Genomic DNA, 21232 nt, shown 5'->3' with positions numbered 1-21232 from the left:
TAAGGACCTTGGAGAGAAAAGTAGAAGTTTGAAGGTGGGCGATAATTAGGTCGTGATTAGGCTGGGTACGTATTGGAGTTATAATGGCTCTCGGTTCTAACCATATGGGTTTTTGCCTCCTTTTCCTTACGAGTACTGCCCTTTTTAAAATCACTGGGCCTTCCATTCTCCCACTCTTGATGATGTTTTCTATAAGCTCCCCAATATTACAATATTTGCGAAGTCCTTAGTGGCACTTTCTACCAACTTATCATAAAACGGTGCTTTTAGAGTGTTGATGAAGAGGACTATTATCTCAGTTTTAGTTAATGGGGGTTTTCCTTGAGCCGAGATATCCCTCCATCTTTGCGCATATTGTTTAAAAGTCTCCATCAGCTTCTTTTCCATCATTTGCAAAGTTAGTTGATCAGGTACTATATCTGATACATGCTTGTATTGCTCACAAAATGCTGATGCTAAATCCTTCTATGATCGGAGCCTTTCTCTACTAAGTTGATTATAACATCAAAGAGCCGATCTGACCAAGCTATCTTGGAAGTAGTGTATCAACAATTTATCCTCATTCACGTAGCTAGTCATCTTCCGGTAAAACATGATAAGATGCACCTTTGGACATCTCGTCTCATCATATTTTTCAAAATCTGGCTCCTTGAATTTCGGGGGTAGAACCAGATCGGGCACCAAACTGAGCTCTTTGGCACTCAACGCAGAGAAGACTTGAGCACCTATTACCTTGAGCCTCTCTTCCAGGATCCTATACTTATCTTGAGCGTTATGATCATCAATTTTCAACCTTGCTATTTCTATAGGATCATTCAGATATGGAACAATTGGATCTGAAAGATTAGCCCCGGGATTCGATACGAATATCCCTTGCCCTAGATGAGTAGGTGGTGTAGGATGTTGCTCCAAGACTGTAGGTTCCCCTTGGGGTATCCTCTTTGTGTTCTATGGGTGTGAGGTGGAGTGAATCCTGGGGGATAGAGTGGATCCTAATTATTATTAGCTCTTGACTAGGGCTCTATGATATCAGAGTTCTACATAGGTCCCTTTCTTTTGACCAAGGCTGTCATCATCTCCATCATTTTGGCCATTTGATCTTTTTGCTCGAGTGATTCCTCTCGAGATCTTACCATCAGGTCTCTCGCCTCTTGTTATGACTTAGCCAGACGCTCTTGCAATTCTCTTTGGGTCATTTCCATCCTTTCAATTCTTTCGTTGAGTTCAGCATCCATAGCTCTAGCTTTTAGACGCGTCCGATAAGAATGACGTGATTCCAGACTTGTAATGTCGTAATTGTGGAGTATACGATTTTAGCCTTAGTGAATGATTAGGGTGATATGTACATACAATGAATGAATGAATAAATGACTAATGAATGTTAGTCATGCGTAAATATGTAAAAAATAGGTGTTGATTTCAAGATAGCCCCATAATTGGGTGTTTCATTAATCAAAAGAGTCCATTACAAAATATTTTTCCATCTCTGATTTAACAGTTACACAAATTTCCTATCCATATCGCCTTGTTTCCTTACACGTTCTAGGATCTTCGACATGCTCGATATTTGACTTGGAGGGAATTGGCAACTGAGAACTTCTGCTTCATCCAATAATTACATTATTTGCACAGCCACTTTGCGAATTTCATTGACCAAACTACCAATATGCATATCATTTTCTTGGAAGGCTATTTTGTAGGCATAAATGTTTCTATTATGCTGACCATTCTTCTCTTCTTTTAGGAGGTCATCCAAATGTTGCTGATGAGCTTACAGCGTATTTTCTAAATCTCGTATCTTTCCTTTTAGCTCATGACGCCCAGGCTGGCTAGTCATTAATTCTACAGACATGGTTTCGTATTCAACATTCTTCTTCCTTGTCTCTATCATAACACGTGTAGCTTTTTCTTCTTCCTTCTTTGCTTTCCCTCTCTAGAACTCCATCCCACCTTTGATGTTGCTTATTTCTTCCTTCTATTCTGCAGATGGTCCACTATTTCTTATAGTGCATCGTAATTTCTTATTTTCCAAATGAAGATCCCTTAAATCTTTTTTCGTGATCCCAGCTTCTTTTTGGACTTTCTCGGTTCTGGATTTTTCAATTTGAACATCAATCTTCAGCTTGTAGTTTTCCTCCTGAAAAGAACTAATATCTCGTAATAGCTTGGCTTTTTCACGTTCAAGTTCATGTATTGCCATCTCCAGCTCGGACGGTGCTTCTTTTGAGAACAGATTCTTGAAAGCATAATCAATCGACGAGGTTAGTTTATTCTCCACTTGTCGTTGTCTCTATATGTCATAAGCTAGAGTGAAAGTATCAGCATAAAGAGCTAAATCCATTAGGTAGATTTCCCTCCAAGAATTTACAGTATCTTGGACCTTTTTCATGTAACCCTCACCCGAAAAGGCAAACTCAGGTTGTGCCAATCCACCGGTAGCTGGTATGAATTGTCACGAAGCGAACTATCTTTGAACCATCAACGGAGCATATCTAACTCCTCCCCATAATCCTAGTAAAGACACCCAATCTTGGTTTCCACACTTGTATAACAGGACAGAAAGATGAATCCAAGGTGCTATCCAAGTTATATCCTTGGCACAAAGGTTCTGAAAAATTAAAATTCAGTGCTGTTCAGTGACATCCTTTGACCAATATTTTTCAAGGTATGCTGCTAATAGATCGAATGTCATTGAAAACATATGGAAAGGTATGTTCTTCACTTTCCAAAAGTGGCTAAAAATCCAATCATTAAGTAACTGAGCGCATCCGATAAAACGTCCTCCCCCTTTCTTCCTACAACTATTTAGAGATCTAAAAGTCTCGGCCAAGATGGTCGGGACATGGTTGATTTCTTGCCTCAACTTTTCGAAGAAAACCACTACCACAACTTCTTTGTGCCCAAGAACCTTTGGGAAGACGATTAGTCCATAAATGGCCAAAGCAAACAGATCCACTCTCTTCAAAATATCTGGATGATTTTGAACTAAATCTCGAAGAGAAAACCACGAAACACAACTGAATTCATTCTTCTTCCTTATCTGTTTTTCAGCCCATGTATCAGTCATCCCTGTCAACTTTATTAGTTTTTTTCTTGAAGGTCATCGGTTTAGACTCTTTCACATATATCTTGTTGAGTTGAACATTATCAATGCAAAGTAGGGCGGCATACTTCTCTATGGTTGGAGTCACGTCTTCCTGATTGAAAATGAAACACTGGTAGGCTGGGTCCTAAAATCGAACCATGGCTTGAATCAACTGCTCGTCCATATTGATTGTTATCAAGTGAGCTATATCCTCATACTTTTTAGTGAAGATGCCTCTAGTGTCTGAGTCCCACAGATTTCAGATCCTAGTCAAGTTTTCGAGGTCATTCTGACGAGCATTCGAAATCACATGCTCGAGAAGATTGGAGATATATCCTTTATTTAAACTATCACATTTTGCTTTCTAGGTCCTCAAAGACCAGTCTCGAACTACAACATTCTTCTCGGTTACTTGCATAATTGACTCCTCTATTAGAAATCCTTTTTTGGTAACCAATCTCTAATCAACACTTTCCTAATAAGATACCTATGATGTGCGATGGGAAATAAAATGAAGACAAATAAACTTAGTTAGTAATCACGACAAATATAAACGGGGGAAAAACTATGGTAAATCTAACAAATTAAACTATTTAATCATGCATTTTGGAGAAACTGACCCACGTTTTCGCCCCATCATGCTTTACGAAATAAACTTACCCCACATACTCATCAGATAATCTATCCGATCCAAATTTATTAAACGGACCTGATTCCCTTGTAAAAAGTGTAAATATGAAAGAAATAAAAGGTAGAAGACATTTCTCTCATGTACTTATTTGGTGACTATTTAACGGACGGAGGTTCGGTATGGCTCTAATTGGGTGGCTCGTACGGTTCACTATATGTAGTTTTGGTTCTAGAAAGGTACTCGAACTGTCCATACTGTCACATACTAAGGCTAGTACGGAGCCTCGATCATCACCCATCACAGGTTCGCGAGCTCAATTCGAGGGATTTACTTATGCCTATGCGGAGGGACAAGTTAACTCACGAAGGCGTAGCGTTTACTTCCACTTAAACGGACGGAGCTCGGGTGGAGAGCTCATGTTATGCAAGAATGCAAGTGCACGGTGTGTAGGGAGAAACTCACAAACCTTTTTTTCTTTTTATTTTTTTACTAAAAAACTAAAATCGTAAGATTTAGAGCTGAAAAGCAAAAAGGGTAAAATAAGTTAGAAAATACTTACAACATGACGCATATGCATGATTTTTCAAAAACGAAACTTAGGGACCACAATTAAATGTTAATTTGAACAAGGAATTTAAAAATTTTGACAACACGCGTTTAATATCAGACTCGACTCTCTACTTGGTCCCCAATGGAGTCGCCAACTGTAATGACCTAAATTTTTGCGAGCGCTAGTCGAGGTCATTACGAAAGGAAATTTTATCTTGACGGTTATTGAAAATTTTGATAAAAGTCTCAATTTTACTTAAAAAAGAGAAGCCACCACCGATCCTTTTTCTAGGTGTGATCGGACACCCATTAAATTCTCTTTTGAAAAGAAAATTCATTTTTAAAATTCTTTTACAAAGAGTCAATTTTAGGTCTACGTCAAAATCTAGAGAAAATTAGAGTTTGGGTATCGGTTACGCACGAAGAAAGTATTAGCACCCTCGTGACGCCCAAAATTGGTATCTCGTTCAGCGCGTATTGTCTTAATTTTTGAAAAATACAAGTTCAATTCAATATTTAATTGTGATCCGATTAAAAAATTTGATAAATTACATATTATTATATTATATATATTTAAAATGATTTGATAATTTATGAATAATTACAAAAATAGAGATTTGATTTGAAAATGCGAGAATTTTTTAATTTTTAGAAAGGCGTCTCGTCTTTAACAAAAATCTATGATATCCACCCAAGTAGCAGTGAAATAAATGGTTTAATGTTAAACCGATTCGTTGCCTTATGTACTTAAATGATTTTAAATTTAAAATTGCAAATAAAGTGAACATAATGATATTTCTAAAAAAAACTATTTAAAAATGTCAGTTCAATTAAAAAAGAGATGTCATCAAAATACATGGACTACATTAAAAGTGGATTAAAAATTTACCAAAAGCCCCAAAGTTATGGGTTTGATCCAAGGCGAAATGGGCCTCTTTTCTTTTTTCGCTTTGGGCTGCCTTTGGTGTTGGGTCTGTTGCTGATGGTATTGGGCCTACTAGGTCTGCTGGTATTGGGTCGGTAGTACGGGTTCAGTGGAACGGGTCGGGTCGGACCCAGCTGTTCTAGTTTATTTTTATTTTTTCTTTTTCTTTCTTTTTTCTTTCTTTTTTTTTTCTCTCTAGCCTTAGCCTTTTCTTCTACCCCTTGCTGCCGTCGATTCTTCTGCCCAGCGATTTGGCTGTCGCCGGCGTTCTCTCTTGAAGATAAGTCTTCTTTCTATCCATTTTATTTTTTTGGTTACTATTGTTGTTTGGGTTTCGGTTTAGCTACTACCTTTGTGATTGTTGTGCTTGATTTTGGTTTTTTTTGGGTCTCGGTAGTGATGAGGAAGGTGGAAGGGCCATGGGAGTGATGAGGGGCCCGGCTGGTGGTCTCGGGTTTGAGGGGTAAGAGGGATTGAGGGAGTGGCTGAATGGAGGTTGGTTTCGATTGTGCAGCAATGGAAGACAACGAGTCGGTGAGGGTGGATTCGGGTTTGAAGGCCTCCGATTGGTGGTGATGTTGGTTTCTATTTTTGAAGCTTTTTCTTTTTTTATTCTTTCCTTCTTTTTTCGCTGATGGAAAAAAACCCCATTTCTTCTTTTTTTGTTTCTTATTGTTGCTGATTTTTCTTCTTTCTTCTCTGTTTTCAGGTAGCAGTTGAGGGCCATCATAAACTTAGGCCGATCGCCGGAAGTAGCTGAGGGTAGGTGCGCAAAATGTGCCTGGCGGCTGCTAGGGGACAATCTAACGTGATGTGCTAGAAGGACTAGATTGTAGAAGACGCAAAAATCTCAGGGCCAAAATGTAATTTTAGAAAAATTTGAAGGCCAAAATGTAAATATTAAAAAGTAGGGGCCAAAATGTAAATAGTATATTTTTGTATTTTTCTGATTTTCCTTTTTTATTATTATTTTTTTATTATTATTTTTTAAAATTAAAATATTATAAAAAAACTAAAAACACTAATGGGCTAAAGCCCAAACAAGTCCAAAATTAGATTGCTATAAGCCCAATTATCCAATCACAACAGGTTCAATCATTGGGCCCATATAAGACAGACCCAAACCCTAAATCCATTGATCAAAAAAAACTTCGAGCTCAAATTATCCATACCCGTAACTTGGAAATAAAAATTAAAACATGAGATTCGAACCAGACAAAATTCAGTGATTACACTTACCATCCTAAAAAAATTAGATAAATAGAATAAAAGAATATATCTTTAAGAAATTAGTTGATATACTTTATGTGATAATTGAATTTTGTCATTTTGATTAATATTTTTAATTGCACTTATGAGTTAAAAGCAATTTATAACTAGACTTTAACTTGATATTGATTTTTTTATTATTTAACCTTTGTTTAATTGAATATTTTTTTTAAATTTTAATTTAAAACAATTTAAAGATAATTTAGTAAAAATATATTTCTTCTTTTTGAATTTTACTGTAATAAGTTAATTGATATAATATTAAATTAATAAAAATGATTATTTTATGAAAGATTAAAGGTTTAGAAAACCCTAACTTTTTTAAAAAATATAATTAAACCCTTTTTTTTACACCCGATTGAACATTTGATCTGCAAAAATGCACTAAAGTAGTCTCTTTGACCATTAATTTTAACGGTTGATTATTTTTATTTTGGCCTTTTTGTCTTGTGGCATTTATGTATTTTTTTAAAAAAATTATCTTCTTTAAAATTTTTATTAAAAAGTATACAAAATTATAAAAGGAACTTTTTAAAATTATAAAATTATTAAAAACTCAAAAAATAAAAAAAGATTATAGAAAATACGAACACACACATATTTCAAATAAACAACAAAAAGCAAAGTGGTCACGAAGATTCATCAAGCCACCAGATATAGTCTTGACAGTGAAGCAAGATTTATCTAACTGCACCCAGTTTCTATATAGATCCTTAAACAACTCATTGGGATAATGCATAAAAAAACAAAATTAGTAGCTAAATAAGGGGTATAGCCCGATTTTAATTTTTAATTAGGCCTTTAGGTCAATTTTAACTTTCATTAGGGAAATAGGTCGATTTTAGGAGAGAGAAACGGAAAGCGCATCCAATGGGGTGCACTTTCTGCACATATGGCAGTAAAGTGCACCCAACTGGACACACTTTTCCTCAACGATAATTGTAACGGCTTTTTGACCGTTGCCGCGCCAAACGGTAAAAAAAATTAAAACCCAACAGTAATTTCTTTAACCTATAAATACCCCCCCCAATTTTCATTTTTTTCATTCACATCCTTCTCTCAATTGTCTCAAGCTTTTTATTCAAAATTTATTTATTTTTTTAATTATATCGTATTTTATTCATTCAGATCAATTTCTCGAGAATGGACGCCTCTCTAATCCTCTTTGAAAGCAACCATATTTCTGTTGCCCAATTAGCAATGGTAATTCGTTATTTTTAAATTTCTTTATTTTTAATTAATTACGCTAAATTTTTTTTATAAATCTAAATAATTTTTTATGTTATTAATAGGCGAACGATCGTGTGCTGGAGGCGTTCGTACATAATACAGGGAGCCTCCGATCCCTGAAATTCGTAGGTACCTACAAGAGGTTGGATTCTTGCATGCGTCTCGCATACAAAGGGGCTGCAAACTCGATCCCACATTAATTAGCGCGTTGGTGGAAAGATGGACGCTTGAAATACACGATTTCCACCTTTCATGCAGCGAGTGTACAATCACACTCGAGGACGTAGTGGTACAGCTCAATTTGGTGATGGATGGGCCAATCATCATGGGATCAACGATGGTTTGGGGGAAAGTGGACCTCTGCTTGGCAATGTTGGGGAAGGTCCCGAACTTGAAGGTGGTTAGATATTGATCAATTGGTTGAAGAAAAATTTCGATAAGCTTCCCAACGACGCAACGGATGAGGTTATACAATAGTACCCCTGAGCATTCATCATGAGGTTAATTGGGGGCATTTTAATGCTCGATAAAGCTAGAAATTTAGTGCACGTAAGGTGGCTTCTACATTTAATGGATTTCAGTGAATGCACAAAACTAAGTTTGGGATTTGTTGTGTTGTCGACGTTATACCGAGAGCTTTTTCAGGTAATGCAACCGGATAAGATGTTGATCATTGGTTGCTTGCTGTTGCTATAGTCATGGGCCTAATGGCGAATACCGTTTCTATGTCCTAGAGCCATCGACACATATACGTTCCCGTTGGTGTCAGGAAAACATTATTTATCAATAAATACATAATTTGTGTAGTAAACGTTTTTATTTATTATATGTTTTGCCTAATATATCGTTTGTACAGGTGGAACCATGGTCTGAGTTATGTGGGACTACTCAATGAGTTGGAAAACGTTAGGCTATTGTTCGATCAACGGTCAAAAATCGAGGTTAATTTTCTATCTTTCTTGAACTTATATTAATTACGCAATGATTTGTTCAAAATATCAGTACATAATGATATTTACAATTTATGTTTTTCAGTTTGAATAGATGCCGTATGCCGACCTCGAGAGCAGATCTTTCACCCCGCTGAAAGTGTTGGACAATCGGGATATGTGGGATGTGAAGGTTTCATTGATAGTGTATGCGGTGGTGGAAATGCATGAATCAGACCGGGTTCTACGGTAGTTTGAGTATAGGTAACAAATTCTACCGCCATCGCGAGACATGAATGAACTGCACAAGGTGGACATGCAGGGGAAGAACAACGAGGATCGGGCTGAGAAGCACCAGGAATACATCCAAGCTTGAAATCATAAGATGGAATCCATAACTTCCTATGAACAATTTTTCTTGGGGGACACGGAGACAGCTGATGATTACTTGACACGGTTCAGAACTACTGGCAAGTCGTATCTACTACCACCGGAGGCAAATAGTAAGAAAATTCGGTCGAAGAGGTAACGTCAATCACCACAACAGTATAAGAGGGGACACAATCACACGACAAGTTGGTCATTAATTCAGGCAAAAGCTGCGTCGTCTATGGCTACGAAATATCCGAGTTAGTACCCTCAACTTATTCCCCTTCAATTCAGTGACCCCATGTATCTTTCACAAGCACCACTATCGCATGTGGCCGATTATTTTGTTCTTGCAGGTTCATATTTTGGGGAACCAATGTCTCCCATATACTGCCCTCCCATACCGTTGTCGATGTCGAACCCCATATAGGGACAGATGCTGACGTATGTACCGCCATCGATGATGATACTGATGCAAACGTTTATGCATTAGTTGATGTCCGAGTCGATGCCATTGTACCCAGAATTTGGGACACCTTATGGTTACATGCCTATAATGACCCAAACAACGCGCGCATCATTATTTTATCGTGATGGCTCATTGTCGCAACCACTAGACACGGGAGTGGAGAATACACAATGGTAGGCGAAGACAATGCAATAATTGACCACGAAAGAAGATGATGACGCTACCGATCCTAAAGAAACAGTTGCCTAGGGGGTCATGCCAGGTACCTATTCATGCAATGATGACGAGGAGGAGGAAGTTTACAGGTCCGCACTTTCAGATACATCTCTAGAGACACCTCATGTTGAACCTCTGGTTGTATGCCCGGTTCCACACAGAAATCTTCCACGTGACCGTCGTCCACTGCCTTGTAGCACACATTCTCCCCAACGATAAGTGCGATGTATATTTGGTTATAAATATTGTGATGTAAATAAAAATTGACATAAAATAAAAAATAGTTAATTATTAGAAAACAATCATCTTAGGTGTTGTACATTATTAATTATTACAATTAGTATAAAGTCTTTATTTGAACAATACATTTGTCTTTTCATGAGTTATGCGTAAGTTAACAATAAATAAGAAATTAAACAAAAGGAAATACGCAAAGCACACTAATGAATATGAAATTTGGTAGAAAGTAATGTTATCGATGCCAAGTCCCCAACGTATCCCTGTATAGAGAACATACTGTCTTTGTATGCCCTAGGTTTATACAATACTTGCATAATTTTTATTGACCGTGTATCTCTTGAATATTTATATTGTTTTTTATTCGGGTGGAATTCGGGTGACCTTTTGGGACGTAACATAGGTCCTTGTTTGGAACTAACTCGAATGACACACTAGACATAAACGGTTACATACTCTCATTTGGAATAAGTGGGAATTCAAGACTCCACACACTATGAATGCGTTGCAGTCGGTAGACGTCGTTGATGTAAGGTAGTCAATATGTATGTTCCCACATATAGCAATTGCATGTGCGCATGGGAACCGAAATGCTTGGAATCTCCCACAATTGCAGGTCTCTTCCATTAGGTTCACACGATAGGATGCACCTAACATTTTCTCATTGGGCCTAACGTGCTTCGTGACTCAAAAAGCGAGGTTTTAACGCTAGTGGTACACTACATACATCATGTTTGCTCTCACTGTACTTCACCGAATCCTTTGCATCATGTCATCGCAGAATGTACGTCGTCTACTATTTGTCCAGGATACGTTGACACCGTCTTAAAAAATAAGGCAGCCAGTCGAAAGTATATCTTTTTGACAATCGATGTTACTGACAAGTGGCGTGTCTCCTTTAGTACCAAATTGATGCACTCGGCCAAGTTTAACGTCAAGTGTTTGTATCGTAGACCCTCGTTGTATGACTACGACAATTGTGCTCAAGTTGTTCAACTTTTGATAGAATCGATGTTGGACGAGCTCATAACCTATCAATAAATAGTTGCAATCAAATAAACCCGTATTTGAATATTCGATGTACAATGAAGACATAGTTGGAATTACAAACCCATGTTGATGACTAGATCTCACTCAATCGCCGAAGGATATTTTTGGTAGTAATTGGATCCCACATGTCGTATGTAGTACAAATGATGAGTGCGATCCTAGAGGGATCATTGACGATCAATCGTCGAGAGTATTCCAAGTCCTTTATCCGATATGACACATGTGGGCAAACGTGGCGACGTAACCTGGTTAGGAAGAAATCCCAGCCATCTGTTGTTTCTCTAGGAGTTATTGTGAACGCTATAGGCAGAATATTCTAATTACCGTCCTGAACAACGACAAGCAACAGATGCTGCTGATACCTTCCATGCAATTAGGTGCTATCAATTTGACCCATAGGCTTACAATGCTGAAATGCCTCATTGCATTGCTCAAAGGTCCAAAAGAACTAGTGGAATACTCTTTTTCAAGGACCAATTGATCGTCGCAGTACCCTAGGTGCGTTTCGAGATCGGTTACAGAACTTGCTATGTACCGATCTAATACCTGACACCATTGCCATAAATAGTTATACGAACCCTCCCACCCGTGATGGAACTTCTCCATAGCTTTTTTTTTGTACCCAGACTTTGTAGTACATTGGAGTGTACTGGCTACGTATGTCTGTAATCAGCACCGATATTTCAATTTGGGGAATGGCCTTCACCATTGGTAGAATAATATCAACAATCATGTTCGAGTCCAGCCTCGGATGGTCCTGACTTGCATCTGTCACAACACAGGTATGGAAACCAGGATATTCTTTATCGTCCACATCTCGATTTTCTTCCAATAAGATGTCATGATTTTCCAATTACATCTCTCGTCCTTTGTTGCACACTTTCCTTCGAATTTTTCAAAACGAGGCTTCATGACGTAATAGTTCACACCATTCTTGATGTTGTACCACTTTAGTGCAACAAGAAAAGCATCTTTGTCGAGGTATTCCATTCTAACTTCCAGTGTAACACCCCTTACCCGATACCGTCTCCGGAATCGAGTACGAGATGTCATCCAATTTAACTTACCGATTCGGAGCATAAAAATTTGCTTTTAAAATTAAATTCACTGTTCATAACAACACTGTCCACCTGCGCAACTGTCACTAATTTAATTATAACTTGAGTTACGAAACTAAAAATTTAAATCCGTAAATTTTCCGTGAAACTAGACTCATATTCCTACTTACCATAAAATTTTCAGAATTTTTAACTTAGCACATTAGTACAGTTTATTCATTAAAGTATCCCCTGTTTCACAGCTCGACAGATCTGACCTCTTGGCGCTAAAAATCAAATATCTAATTGTACAGAATTCATATAAGGTTACCATTAATTTATTTTGAAAATAGACTCACTAAGGAATCTAAACATATAAATTATGACCTATAATTATTTCTGTAAAATTTATAATGATTTTCTAAAGTTAGAACAGGGGACTTCAAAAACCATTCTGACCCTGTCTCACTAAAATTTAAATATCTCAAAATATAAAATTCCTTTGCCTACACCTTTTCTTTCATGTAAAAATAGACTTGATAAGCTTTAATTCTATATATCATTCACCCTCTAATTCCATTTCTACTATTTATGGTGATTTTTCACATTCACGTCACTGCTGCTGTCAAAGAAACTGCTTCTTTGAATTAGTTACCATTTAAACATACATAACTCCAAAACATATTCTTTAATAACTACTTCAATAGCTAACATTAGCCATATCATTTGGACATGCTCAAAATGATTAAGACTCTATACATGCCATAGTTTAAACATTTTGAAAAGCACATAATACCGAGATGGTTATGATAGTGTGATACGAGCTCCGACGGTCCACTATTCGATCAAGTTCAAATCACTATAAAACAAAGGAAAGAAAGAGATGTGTAAGCTCTAAATAGCATAGTAAGTTACATGTAAACAATAATTACTCAATTAATAATTAACACTTTTAACATATAACTAATCAAAACATTTCTTAGCAATTTCAATCACTTACACATACACAATCTTACCAATTCACTTGCATATACATTTTCACACTTAACATTTCATATTCACTTTAATTCATTATTAATCCCGTTGAACACTTGGAATATACACGGATACGTAGAGATTTAGCACATAAGTGCCACACTGATATGTAGCCGAAGCTACCACTGATATGTAGCCGAAGCTACCACTGGATGTAGCCAAAGCTACCACTGAAATGTAGCCGAAGTTACCACTGATCAATAACACTGGAAATGTCCACGGGTCTGCTCACACAAGCTGTCAGGTGTCTGCAACACATGCTAGATCATCCAGCACCCGGGACTCACTGTAACACTGTAACACTGGTCTCTAGTGACAGGTCACTTGTATCCACTTCTATTCCTAAGTTCAACCGGGAATTTACACTTAACACTTTATTTTAAACACTTTTTCACTTGAATAATTCATGAATAATTTTCCGTCCACATTCAATATTGATTCTCATATCAAATAAAATTCACAATTTATAAAAATATAACTATTATTTACACATAACTTACCTCGGATGCAAAACGACTATTTTTGTAATTTAGTCGATAACTTTCTCTTTTCCCCGATCACTTGCACTATTTCTTCTTTCTTGATCTATATTAACACAATTTAATACATTTTATCAATATTCCATTCAAATACAATTCATACACAACATTTTGACACATTTACATTTTTCCCCATAACTTTTCAAAAATTCCACTTTTGTCCCTAAGCTCGTAAAAATAAAATTCTCTAAATTCTTAAATTTCAAACTTCACTAAATCATATTTCATGCTCATAACGGCCTCAATTTCACAAAATCACAACTTTATGCACACTTTACCATCTTTCACAATTTAGCCATTTTTCAACATTTTTCATTGAAATTCATCTAGTAAAACTTGTAATTAACACTTCAAACATTCATTATCTAACATCACTAATCAATTTACAATTATATCATGAATGGGTCAATTTTTAAAATTTCATTTCATTTAAATTAAATAGTAGAAACATGAAATTCAAGCTTCAATAAGCATAAAAATACGAAAATAATTAAAAACGGGGCAAGAAATCACTTACAATTGAGCTTAGGAAAATCAAAACCCTTAACTATGGTAACCTGAAACTTTCGGCAGCAAGCTTCTGATTTTTTTGAAGAAGATGGACACTTATTTTCTCTTTATTTTGTCTTTTACCCAATTTGGACAAAAATGCCCTTGACCCATTACTTAGATATTTTCTAGAAATACCCTTTTGTGTCCATAACACTAATTTATGGTCTAATTGCCACATAAACACTTCCAATTTCATGCAATAATTCAATTAAGTCATTTAATCACTAATTAGACACACTTTGCATTTTTCTCAATTTAGTCCTAAAAATTCAATTAAGCACTAAAGCATTAAAATTTCCTATCCATATTTTCACACAATATTTCAATCAATCAGTAACTAATAAAAATTTATAAAATTAAACTATTTCACTTCGGATTTGTGGTTACGAAACCACTATTCCGATTAGGCCCTATTTCGGGCTATCACAATTCTCCCCCCTTAGGGATTTTCGTCCCCGAAAATCTTAGCAGTAAATAAGTTGGGATACTGTTTCCTCATAGCCTCCTCGGTTTCCCATGTTGCCTCTTCCACCCCATGTCGTTGCCATAACACTTTCACTAAAGCAATTTCTTTGTTTCTCAACTGTTTCACTTCTCGTGCCAAGATTCGAATCGGTTCTTCTTTGTATGTCATATCCGATCGAATTTCCACTTCAGTCAGTGAAATCACATGTGATGGGTCCGATCGATATCGCCTCAACATAGAAACATGAAACACATTATGAATTCTTTCCAATTCCGGTGGTAAAGACAATCGATAAGCCACTGGACCAATTCTTTCTATCACTTCATACGGACCAATAAATCTTGGACTTAATTTGCCTTTACGGCCAAATCTCAAAATTTTCTTCCATGGAGACACTTTCAAAAATACTTTATCTCCCACTTGAAACTCAATCTCTTTTCTTTTCAAGTCCGCATACGACTTCTGTCGATCCGATGCAGCTTTCAAACAATCACGGATTATCTTCACTTTTTCTTCGGTTTCTTTTACCAAATCGACTCCATGTAACTGATTTTCATTAAGTTCAGTCCAATATAATGGAGTCCGACACTTTCGTCCATATAACGCTTCATAAGGTGCCATTTTTATGCTTGACTGATAACTATTATTATAAGCAAATTCCACCAAAGGTAAATATCTTTCCCAATTACCTTCAAATTCCAATACACAACATCTCAACATGTCTTCGAGTATTTGAATTACTCTTTCAGACTGTCCATCGGTTTTGGGATGGAATGCTGCACTAAAATTCAATTTAGTACCCAATGCCTCTTGTAATTTCTTCCAAAACCTTGAAGTAAATCGTGGATCTCTATCAGATATAATAGACATAGGTACACCATGTAATCGGACTATCTCAGCAATATACAATTCAGCTAACTTGTCAAGTGAAAAACTCATTCGCACAGGAATGAAATGAGCCGACTTAGTCAATCGATCAACTATAACCCAAATTGAGTCTTTCTTTTTCGGTGACAATGGCAATCCAGAAATAAAATCCATAGTAATTCTATCCTATTTCCACTCGGGCACCATAATAGGTTGAAGTAATCCTGAAGGTACTTGGTGTTCAGCTTTTACTTGTTGGCACACTAAACACTTTGTCACATACTCGGAGATATCCCGTTTCATACCCGACCACCAATAAAATTTCTTCAAATCATTGTACATTTTTACACTACCGGGGTGAACTGCCAAATGACTATCATGTGCTTATTGCAAAATTTTCTGAATTAAATCAACATTTTTCGGAACACATATTCTATCACGAAACATTAAACATCCATTTGAATCAATCTGAAAATCAGAATTATTGTCCACTGCACACTGAGTCTTTCTTCTTTGCAATTCATTATCCACTTTCTGAGCCTCACAAATTTCTTGAAGAAACAATGGTCTAGCTTTTAACTCAGTGATCACATCAGGAGAAGATGCTTCCTCTCTAGCTCGGATGGCATAAGCTCTTGCTGGAGCTCCCACTTCAGATCTTACAGTCGTGTCTTTTGTTACGCCTCTACCACTAGTTCCAATCCCCACATTTCTCTGTGGTCTTCCTCTAGTAGTCACACTGCTCGATCTCACATTCTGAAACTTTTCTATCTCTTCTCTTTCCGGACAATCTTTCACAAAATGATCTTGAGATCCACATTTAAAACAAGCTCGGCTGATTAAATAACATTCCCCCAAATGTCGTTTTCCACAATGTTGACATTCCGGTCTAATAGGTTTAACACTACCTGTACTTGCCATAGAAGTTGCCTGAGCTTTAGAACCTGAATATTGTCTTCCTCGATCTCTTTGAAAATTCACACTAGAAACATTCGATCGAGTATTCATTTCTTTAAACTTCTTCGCTTGAGACTGAAATGGCTTGCTCATTGATCTTTTTCTTTCATCTCTTGCTTCACTTTCCACCTTTCTTTTCTCTTTGCTCAATTCTTCAGCCTTGATAGCTCTTTCAACTAGTACCACTAACTCTTTAATTTCAAGAATTCCCACTAGCAATCGGATATCCTCGTTTAATCCATCTTCAAACCTTTTACACAATGTAGCTTCATTAGATACACACTCTTGGGCATACTTGCTTAATTTGACAAATTCTCGCTCATATTCGGCTACCGTCATGCGCCCTTGTTTCAATTCAAGAAATTCTTTTCTCTTTTAATCAATGAAACGCTGACTCACATACTTCTTCCGGAATTCTTCTTGAAAGAAGTCCCATGTAACTTTCTCTTTAGGCACCACTGACACTAAAGTTTTCCACCAATTATAAGCCGAATCCCTCAGCAATGAGATAGCACATTTGAGACTTTCTTCTGGAGTACAAGATAATTCATCCAACACTCTGATAGTATTATCAAGCCAGAACTCTGCTCTTTCAGGATCATCATTTACATTAGCTCGGAACTCTTCGGCTCCATACTTTCGAATTTTGTCCACTGGAGGCTTTGACAATTTTATCACTTCAGTTTGTTGAGGAGCTATGGGAACAGCTTGAGGAATAGGAGGGGGTGGAGGAGGTTGAGCATTAGGATTAGTTCTAACAAACTCAGTGTACCAATTGTTCATCATTTGGAGAAAAGCTTCTCGAGCCTCATCTCCTTGACCCTGAGTCTCGAATCGACTTTCAACAGGCACATTACTTTGAGCATCATCAGCTGTATCTCGGTTAGAATCCATTACTATAAAAAAAACATTTTAAGATGTCAGGAGTCGTCACACTATCATTATTCAATTATGGCATGTATAGATAGTCTATTACACTCGCTACGTTAGTCCGAGAATCGACTAAACCGTAGCTCTGATACCACTAAATGTAACACCCCTTACCCGATACCGTCTCCGGAATCGAGTACGAGATGTCATCCAATTTAACTTACCGATTCGGAGCATAAAAATTTGCTTTTAAAATTAAATTCACTGTTCATAACAACACTGTCCACCTGCGCAACTGTCACTAATTTAATTATAACTTGAGTTACGAAACTAAAAATTTAAATCCGTAAATTTTCCGTGAAACTAGACTCATATTCCTACTTACCATAAAATTTTCAGAATTTTTAACTTAGCACATTAGTACAGTTTATTCATTAAAGTATCCCCTGTTTCACAGCTCGACAGATCTGACCTCTTGGCGCTAAAAATCAAATATCTAATTGTACAGAATTCATATAAGGTTACCATTAATTTATTTTGAAAATAGACTCACTAAGGAATCTAAACATATAAATTATGACCTATAATTATTTCTGTAAAATTTATAATGATTTTCTAAAGTTAGAACAGGGGACTTCAAAAACCATTCTGACCCTGTCTCACTAAAATTTAAATATCTCAAAATATAAAATTCCTTTGCCTACACCTTTTCTTTCATGTAAAAATAGACTTGATAAGCTTTAATTCTATATATCATTCACCCTCTAATTCCATTTCTACTATTTATGGTGATTTTTCACATTCACGTCACTGCTGCTGTCAAAGAAACTGCTTCTTTGAATTAGTTACCATTTAAACATACATAACTCCAAAACATATTCTTTAATAACTACTTCAATAGCTAACATTAGCCATATCATTTGGACATGCTCAAAATGATTAAGACTCTATACATGCCATAGTTTAAACATTTTGAAAAGCACATAATACCGAGATGGTTATGATAGTGTGATACGAGCTCCGACGGTCCACTATTCGATCAAGTTCAAATCACTATAAAACAAAGGAAAGAAAGAGATGTGTAAGCTCTAAATAGCATAGTAAGTTACATGTAAACAATAATTACTCAATTAATAATTAACACTTTTAACATATAACTAATCAAAACATTTCTTAGCAATTTCAATCACTTACACATACACAATCTTACCAATTCACTTGCATATACATTTTCACACTTAACATTTCATATTCACTTTAATTCATTATTAATCCCGTTGAACACTTGGAATATACACGGATACGTAGAGATTTAGCACATAAGTGCCACACTGATATGTAGCCGAAGCTACCACTGATATGTAGCCGAAGCTACCACTGGATGTAGCCAAAGCTACCACTGAAATGTAGCCGAAGTTACCACTGATCAATAACACTGGAAATGTCCACGGGTCTGCTCACACAAGCTGTCAGGTGTCTGCAACACATGCTAGATCACCCAGCACCCGGGACTCACTGTAACACTGTAACACTGGTCTCTAGTGACATGTCACTTGTATCCACTTCTATTCCTAAGTTCAACCGGGAATTTACACTTAACACTTTATTTTAAACACTTTTTCACTTGAATAATTCATGAATAATTTTCCGTCCACATTCAATATTGATTCTCATATCAAATAAAATTCACAATTTATAAAAATATAACTATTATTTACACATAACTTACCTCGGATGCAAAACGACTATTTTTGTAATTTAGTCGATAACTTTCTCTTTTCCCCGATCACTTGCACTATTTCTTCTTTCTTGATCTATATTAACACAATTTAATACATTTTATCAATATTCCATTCAAATACAATTCATACACAACATTTTGACACATTTACATTTTTCCCCATAACTTTTCAAAAATTCCACTTTTGTCCCTAAGCTCGTAAAAATAAAATTCTCTAAATTCTTAAATTTCAAACTTCACTAAATCATATTTCATGCTCATAACGGCCTCAATTTCACAAAATCACAACTTTATGCACACTTTACCATCTTTCACAATTTAGCCATTTTTCAACATTTTTCATTGAAATTCATCTAGTAAAACTTGTAATTAACACTTCAAACATTCATTATCTAACATCACTAATCAATTTACAATTATATCATGAATGGGTCAATTTTAAAATTTCATTTCATTTAAATTAAATAGTAGAAACATGAAATTCAAGCTTCAATAAGCATAAAAATACGAAAATAATTAAAAACGGGGCAAGAAATCACTTACAATTGAGCTTAGGAAAATCAAAACCCTTAACTATGGTAACCTGAAACTTTCGGCAGCAAGCTTCTGATTTTTTTGAAGAAGATGGACACTTATTTTCTCTTTATTTTGTCTTTTACCCAATTTGGACAAAAATGCCCTTGACCCATTACTTAGATATTTTCTAGAAATACCCTTTTGTGTCCATAACACTAATTTATGGTCTAATTGCCACATAAACACTTCCAATTTCATGCAATAATTCAATTAAGTCATTTAATCACTAATTAGACACACTTTGCATTTTTCTCAATTTAGTCCTAAAAATTCAATTAAGCACTAAAGCATTAAAATTTCCTATCCATATTTTCACACAATATTTCAATCAATCAGTAACTAATAAAAATTTATAAAATTAAACTATTTCACTTCGGATTTGTGGTTACGAAACCACTATTCCGATTAGGCCCTATTTCGGGCTATCACATCCAGTACTCTCACATCACGATATGTGCTTACATAACTAGGTGTTCTGTGCAGAAGCTGCGAAATCTTTAAACCACCATTGACCAATAGGTCGATGTTTGTTATATGAGGCAGAGATTCATCCGGCTTGAAATGCACATCTGGATCCGGAGCATTGTCCAAGGCGTCATCGTTGGACTCACAAGGTTTTAGCTCCGTTATAACCAGATCTGGTTTAAAAAATAATGTTACTTTTGAACCATCCGAACCGCATTGCCAGTTTGACTCAGGTTCTGACTCCTCCTTCTCGTTTGCGTCCACAACCCATTCTTCTTCACTTGTATGCCCTTCTTCTTCTGTGCTTTCATTGTCACATTCGAGCATGGTGCTGGAGGTACTTTCACTACCTCCGTCGAAAGAAGTAAGTCATCGGTTCTCTTGTAACCCATATGCCCGTCAGAATATTTAACAGGTTGATGACCGGTGTACATCGATGATCCCCCAATATAACTGCTTCAGCCCCATAACATCAACCTAGTTTGAAAGTTGAAATCGAATGTACTGATTGAATGTCGAGCCAGAATGTCTAGATTTGGGTTATGTTGATACCCAAACTAATACCGACCCTCAAAGTTTATATCGATCCCGAAGACCGATGAGTGTCTGTTTATAAATGTTTCGGGAACATCATAGTAGTCATTTTGAATGAGGCCAAAAAACCCACCGCACAACCCTTTAGTAGGACTTTTTGATTTAGTTAAAATACCTGTATTCGCCACGACGGTGGTCGAAGATGGGCCAGATCCATCAGTATTGGTGAACTTGACATATAACTCAATAACAATATTTCCACTTGAGATATATGATGATATGATTGTCTCAAGATCCGTCTCACTAATTACATCGAATAGCTCATACTTATAGGGGTCAACTGATGCAAGAAATATGCATTGCAACCTTGTAATTCTTCTCTGGAACGATCCCTAGACTTTCCTCTTAATTCTGACATGTAGCTCACGCATTTGAATGGTACTATTGAACGCAAATTCCACAGACTTCACTCATACAAGCACCACCCCAAACTCTGTATTACAGATTTGACCATTAAACGGATTTCACTCGTCGACTCATTTTAATATCAATCACGGTTTGGATGAATAAACGCAAAAAAATAAGTGGAGAGTTATCCGAAAGACTACACACAACTCTCACCCGTGATGCAAGG

General features: G+C 36.3%; 1 long non-coding RNA gene across 1 annotated transcript; it reads left to right on the top strand.

The window, feature by feature from the left end:
- Window positions 1-5085: 5085 nt before the first annotated feature.
- On the top strand, window positions 5086-6140 carry LOC107934247 (uncharacterized). The gene is made up of 2 exons (XR_001693846.2): window positions 5086-5767; window positions 5900-6140. It is a non-coding gene; the product is annotated as an uncharacterized lncRNA (long non-coding RNA).
- Window positions 6141-21232: the final 15092 nt, after the last annotated feature.

This window comes from Gossypium hirsutum, chromosome D01 (assembly GCF_007990345.1).
Source record: "Gossypium hirsutum isolate 1008001.06 chromosome D01, Gossypium_hirsutum_v2.1, whole genome shotgun sequence".
In the NCBI taxonomy this organism is placed as follows: domain Eukaryota; kingdom Viridiplantae; phylum Streptophyta; class Magnoliopsida; order Malvales; family Malvaceae; genus Gossypium; species Gossypium hirsutum.
This window is presented reverse-complemented; position numbering and strand designations above follow the sequence as displayed.